Source organism: Archocentrus centrarchus, chromosome 7 (genome assembly GCF_007364275.1).
Source record: "Archocentrus centrarchus isolate MPI-CPG fArcCen1 chromosome 7, fArcCen1, whole genome shotgun sequence".
NCBI lineage: Eukaryota > Metazoa > Chordata > Actinopteri > Cichliformes > Cichlidae > Archocentrus > Archocentrus centrarchus.
Genome location: NC_044352.1, coordinates 15438740 through 15445726, shown reverse-complemented (window position 1 = coordinate 15445726; position 6987 = coordinate 15438740). Strand labels below are relative to the sequence as shown.

Here is a 6987-nt window from a genome sequence, read left to right as displayed (position 1 = left end):
TTAATAATAAAAAAAGAAAAAAATATATATAGAGAGAGAGGGAGAGATAGATATAGATATATAACTGTGTCCCTCCTTTTTGTGGAAACTCTTTGAGCAATTGCAATATCAAGACATATACGCTAGATGGCGCTATGTGAAAGACCGTTATTGGTCCAAACTTCAAAGGAAAGCTTAAATTTAAGACCAACTTTGCTTGAGCCATTGAATTTTGAATTTCATATTTTTACATTACATTATTAGAATCACCGAATCACAATAGCCTAAAACCCGAAGCAATACTCAGAGCTGCGTGGTTTGACTTGTACTCAGTTGTACTGTGTTTAAGGTGGTTGATTAAACTCGATTGTGATGTAATGTTTTTAGATTATTATTTTTTTTTACGTAGGCTAAGTTTGGATATCGTTCAGGTCTGAAACTTGTTTCATGCAAATGTGTTTCATGACTGAGACAAGTTGATGTACAGGGAGACTGAGCAAGCACTCGTGATCAAGAGTGTGCCAATCTGCGGTGCGACGCACAGGGCGAAGAGACACGCCGCGCTCTCAGTACAGGTCCTGTGGGGACTGGAAGGCTCACAAAGCACCACACCGGCCGAAGCAGGGATGCAGATATATCAGAGGTTTGGAAGCAGCTGAGCCAGAGGATTTTTACCCTAGGAGCACTCGGCTCTGTCCCACGGGCTGCCTCGGTTATTAGCGATCAGGGTGAGCGGGGTGGTCGCAGCCTGCATCTGTGTGTGTGTGTGTGTGTGTCTCTCCTCTCTTCAGCGCACAGGCGCTCTGCACTCCAGTCTGCTGACACACCGGGAGGACAGTCCGCACTACACCTCCGTGTCATTGGACTCTATGTGGATACAAAGCCCGGTCAACACAGATCCATGGGGATTGTTTAGAGTGAACTGCTGACTGCGACCTTTTACATGAAATCAGGTAAGTGACGGCTTATTTGGAAAGGCACATTTTTGGACAGCTAGTTCCCCATTCTACAACTTAAAATATCTCTTATCCAATACGTGGTCGCTTGGTTGCTTCAAACACAGTGCCTTATTTCGCGAATCAGGCCTGCATCAAGCCATACATTTTCAATTTAGCTTACATATTCGTCTCAACAACCTGAATCAGTCCCTTTAACTGTGTGATTCCTGCCGTCGTTCTAAATTACTACAGTCCTTAATGTTTTTACTTGTACGCACTCTTATGAGAACAGTGTAGGATGAAATCATTTGTGTGTGTGGAGCTGAATTAATGAAGCCATAAAATGACTGGGTTGTTAAATCCAGCATATGGCAAAAAGTCCCCAGATGAGCAGGGGACAGCAGTAAGACCGAGGAGACAATTGGGCTCTTGTGCGTGGACGGTTTTATGATAATGAAAGTGGAGCCCGTTGGCCAGGCCCGTCCTGAAACACAAAGATCATTCTCAACAAGTCCCGTACTGTGGGCGCCCGCTTGGTGCTGAGGCAGCGAGTGTATGTGACAGCACCATTATTCACCAAGATGCCTAACTGCACTAGGATTATACTGGGTGGAAGAACTGTCATAAGCTGACCCCCATCCAACCAAAAAAAAAAAATTATATATAAATTGTGTTTTTAATTTACTGTACATGTGTGAATCTCGTCACATTTGTCCAAGTGTAAGGGTAAAGTTACAGAACAGTACTACAATTGGATCTCTTACTTTCCACCCCAACAATACAGACACAATTGATAAGCAGTACTCGTTTTAAGGATTATTCTCATTTAGATGTGGCTTCCAAACATATTGGTTCTGATATTTCAGCTTCCACTTGCAATTTTGTTTACATTTTACAGTAATCTGGGCATATTTTAGGCCGTTCAATACAATAGAATCAATTTTTTTTTTTTTAAATCTGACTGTGGGCCTTCTCATCGATTTAGGAAATCATGGTCCTTGCTGCCTGGAGATGCTCATGAATCTTGCATGTCCACATCCTGTGTTTATCTGGTCAAACAATGGTGGAGAGAAATGGGGCACAATTAGAAGACTGCACATTACTTGGAGTATAGGTACTTGGCTTGGATGTAATGCATTCTATGGCGGTTCGACAGAAGAAGTAGAACATGATTTAGATATGTGTTCTGAAAGCACAAAGCAGAGATCAATAAAGAAAAAACAAACTGAATTTTCGTGTGTGTGTGTGGGGGGAGGGTGGGGGGGTGGCATCTGCTTGAGTGCAAACACTATTCATTCCTGGAAAGGGAATAGGACATACAATTTGGCTGATGTAAGAGGCACAGGTATCTTTTAGAAGCACTCCAGGGGGCAAAGAGGTAGGCCATCATGTATTGCTGATTCTCTGTCCAGCTGCAATTGCTTAATGCACTCTGAGAGTCAGAGATCTAATAAGAAGTGGAAGAACATCTTCAATAATGAAACCCCACCTGCATCTCTGCTGCAGAGTGAGGGCTGGGGCTGAGAGGCCTCATAAATAACAGAAGCCAGACCTGACACGTGCTGCTCCAACGTCTGGGAACTGCCAATAATCCCTCTCATCTACTAAGATGCTGTTGTTGCAGAGTGAAGGGGGAGGGAAAAAAAAAAGGCACAATGCGTAGTTTTGCTTTGCAGTCATCAAGTAAATGTAGCTCAGCACAGCAGTTTTGCTTAAAAGAAAAAAAAAAAAAACAGTTCTGCAGAGAGATACATGTGGATGTTCAATCACTTTTTACTCAGAATGAGAAAACAGGAAGAGCATTCCTGTATAATTTTGTCAAAGCTGCACATGGGATAACAATCACCTTGAATTACATGTAGATGCAGATTCTTTATACTGTTCTATTGATTTTATATCAGAATACAATTTGTCTTATATAGTTTCTGCTTTTCAGCAGTAATTAAATTGTAATAACTTGTAGTGCTTTTGCACTCTGCAGTTTATGAAGCAAATAAGTGTCATCATCTTGATTCAGGCATTAATTTAGATGTTGCTGTCATAGGAGCATTGTTTTGATACAAATTAATTTCCTCTCTAATACTTGAGATAAATCCCCTGTAGCAATTAACCTGCTTTTGGGTAATTAACCTGTGCTTGTCACTATCTAATAACTACAGACACTTGAGGCTCAACTCCCTTTGTGATCATTATTCTTATGCTTTACCATGAAGCACACAATGCTGTACGAGAAAGCTATGGAACAACATGACATGAGTACTTGTTGATTTGTGATCTGGCACCCTCCCTGCATATAAACAGCACAGAGGCCCCTTTTCGGACCTTCTTCTATTGCTATGAAGAGACCCTTTCTTCTGTAACACAATGTGACCCTCACTGCTGTTCTTTAAACAGACCCAGTGGCTGACAGAGCTTCAGGCTGTCCCTGCTATGAAAAGATAGCACTGTGTTGAGCTCCAAAGATTGACCAAGCAGGCCTCATGACTCTGCTGTTGTGTCTCGCAAAGAGTCTCATGAGCATGATTTATTTAGTTCAGAAGTTACCCTCAAAGAGCAGCTTTTATACTGCCTTTACAGAGCAACTCAAGAAGTAATGATAGGTGTATTCTAAACACACCAATCCAGTAAGTCCTGTATATCATACAAGTAAGCTAAAAGACTGCCTTCACGAAAGTAATCCGCTCTGCTCTACAGAACACTAAATGGAGGTTTTTCTTTCAATTGGCCATCTGCATCCATGTGTGTGTGTGTGTGTGTGTGTGTATGCGACAGAGAAGGAGAGAAGCTTTTTATCCCCCCTTCAGCTGCCGAGTGCGTGAAATATTTAACAGCGACCGCACTATTTTTGGGTTTGTGCTCAGTTTGTTGTGGCGCTTATGTAATCTGTAGTTTCAGCTCAACATGCACGGTAATGTTTTATTTCAAATAACACACCACTGACTCAGCCAGCTTAAGCGTAGTGATGCTGCAAACAGAATAATTCTGCAGACAAACTGTAAGCAACTATAAAGGACATTGCACAGCTGAGAATTATGATGAGGACTCCTGCACCATCTGTGCACTGATGAATTTGCCATGTTTAATGCAGCGTCTTGTACCTCAAGGAAGCGGGGCCACTCCAGATTGTCTCAGGTTCCTTGCTTCTCAGAGATATTGATCAACATGTCTCTCTTCCTTCCAACTGTCTCCATCTCTACTTGTTTTCCTCCTCAATTTGTCTCCCATCTCTTTCCACTGTTCTCCTCCCTCTACTCTCCTCTCCTGTGAGGTGTCAGATTCTCTGACTCATGCCCTGGCGTGGAGGATGGGAGGAAAGCAGGGATGAAAGAGAAGAGAGAAAAGTCATTTTGCAGATAGAGGGAGTGACCTTCATCCAGTAAGAAGGATGGGATAAAAGCTGGAGTTAATACCCTGCCAAAGTGTATTCTCCACCATGCCAAAAAACCATTCAAAATGATATATGGTCCTAATAGGAGCTCTCTGATAATAAGAGACATGCCATTGTACTGTAAGGCACGGCAAGGCGGATCATTAGAAAATTTTCATGTTGTATCAAGAGGGATAAAAATTTGGGAATAGCATGCAAAATCTGCTGAAGATTTTTATATGAAAACAGATTGGGTTTTTTTTTTCAGGGGGATTTATGTATAACTGACAGCTAAAGGACAGTTGTACAATATGTACGCCTGGGCCACACTGTCCCTGTGCTAACTAAAGCCAGTGTAAATACAGGCTCAGACAGTGACACTGTGCCTGGGTCCAACAACCACAAGGGATATATAACAATTGACAGCCCAGAAGCATGTCCCTGTAAGGTTCATTATCTGTATGTTTGACTTGTTTTTTTCCTCCACCGGCAATAATGAGAAGAAGGAAGAGATTCGAATTTACCTAATGAGGAGATGTGTTTCTTTGTGAAAACAACTGCATCAAGAGCTGATCAATTGCAGAGTGGCCACGTTCCTTCAAGGGTATATGCTTATTAATCCCCATTGAGCCAGAACTAAATAAATACTACTCCACCCTGACAGTCAGGGAAACTGATGGCATTTTATAGACTCCCCGTACTCGTGTGTCAATTACGCTGCTGTTCATTAGCTGCTGGATTTACTTGTAAGTATGCAGATTCTGCCACAGAAAGCTGCCTGAGTTGCACATGCAAACTGACACGATTGTAAGTTATTATGACAAGAAGAAGCCTTGACAGTATTGATTCATGCCATTTTAAAAAGTGACAGACTTTGCAAATGTGGCTGTTTCCAGTATCAGTAATGCAAACAAACAGAGCTTGTGTGAATAAGATTGTTTTGTGTATAAATGGCTAAAAATTGTTTACCCCAGCCGACAAACCCATACAGTTTCAGAAGGCACACGATCAAAGGATTTTCAATTAGAAGCATCCATTGTGAAGACATTGTTTATGCAATCTGTGGGAAATCTTGTAGTTTTACTGACTCTTTAAGCTGCTGCACTTTATGGAATTAAAAACACACTGCCATAGGGTAATCTTATCAGCGCCAACCCACATTTAGGCACGATGGCTGCAGCGAATGCGACCGGTGGCCTTTCTCTCTGCTGCACGAGGAGCCGAGCTGGCTCCAGAAGCAGCCGACAGCTCAGGGGTCTGATAACCCTCTCTGGGGCCCTGTGGTTGACAGGCGACTTGCACTGCAGGCTTACACGGTTATGCTTTAACACTAGATGAAGCCGTGGGCTGATAGCAGAGGACGGTCCCCTCTGTGCCGAGGGCTGACCCCTCCTATTATATGTGACAGAGCTGAGACAGACATGCTGAGAGATGAAACACTACTCTTTAATTTCAAGCCTCTCCTGTTTCACAACTAAAGCCCTTTTCTCCTGTCTCTTTTTTTTGCCTCTCAACCCTGGAGAGATTGTGGAAGTGCAGCTGTATTGGTGTCACCATTTAACTCTTAAATCAAGTGCTCATTAGTCTTGCAATATATGTTACTGTACTGTATCAAACAGGATTTAAAGTAGAATTTCTCAATCGGATTCTTGCTATAAACAATTTTGTTTATTTCATGGACGATTTCTGTATTTGTGCTTTTTTTCTTGGTAATCTAACATAGATGATGTAAAATGTTTCATTGGTCTGATCAGAATTGAGCAATTCTTCAATGAAAACTAGAAGAAAGTTGAAAGTTTTTCTTGAGTCGCCACACAACACTGTAGCACTGAAGCAGAGATTTAAATTTTAATGATGTTTTTACTATTAGCTGCAGCTTCAAGAGAATTTGAAAGCATTCATAAGACAGTATGTTGCATTTGTACAAAGGCAAACATTCACTTAAAAAAGTCCAAAGTCACATAGCTGTCTTAAAATCCTTGTGATGCTGCTCGTAAAGTAGTGTAAGTGATGAATCTTGGACCGACCATTTGCTGTGATGTGGTTAATTGTAATCCAAACAAGCAGTTCCACTTTGAAAATTTCAATTACAGGGAATAGCGTTTATTTGATCAAGAGGCCTTTGCATAATTTCTGCAAGTATTCAACATGCAGTCATTAACTGTGTTAGCCTACCACCATCAACTATTCAGAGCTTTCACACGCCCTCTCGTCTACCGTAAGTAATCAGACTTATAGACAGAAACTTGAAATGGCAGACTTCATTTAAACATTTGTTTAGACGTAAGTCAGTAAGTTGAGCAGATGTATGCATTTCATCTCAGTTTGGAGACAGACTAAACACTAGCAAAGAGGAGCCTAGAGATTTATTTCTTTTGTCTCTTGTATTTTTTTTCCATCATTGTCTGAGGAGATGAAGCTCTCATTGTGTCATCCCATGTACTCAAACATTACAGCATTTTGAGGTTTTCATGACAGATGAATGTGAAAGACTTCCCGTGGAAGTTCTGAGTAGATCAAAGCCTGTCCACTGTTGTGCTTCCACTGGACACTTTGTGTGTGCGTGCGTGCGTGTGTGTGAATTGTTGACTTCTTTCATCCCAGCAGCTGTGTGTGTAACTTGTTTTGAGTTTTATTTTGGGGCACATAGAGATATGAATGTTGCTGTCTGTATATGTGTGCGTGGGGGTGGGGGTGGGGGGG

General features: G+C 41.7%; 1 protein-coding gene across 1 annotated transcript in view; it reads left to right on the top strand.

Moving 5' to 3' along the window:
* The first annotated feature begins 552 nt into the window (after positions 1-552).
* LOC115783470 (poly(rC)-binding protein 4-like) overlaps positions 553-6987 on the top strand; it is a 37258-nt gene continuing 30823 nt past the window's right edge. Inside the window, exon 1 of the mRNA XM_030734302.1 lies at positions 553-932. The gene's annotated coding sequence lies outside the window, so the exon portion shown is untranslated. The remainder of the gene's footprint in view (positions 933-6987) is intronic.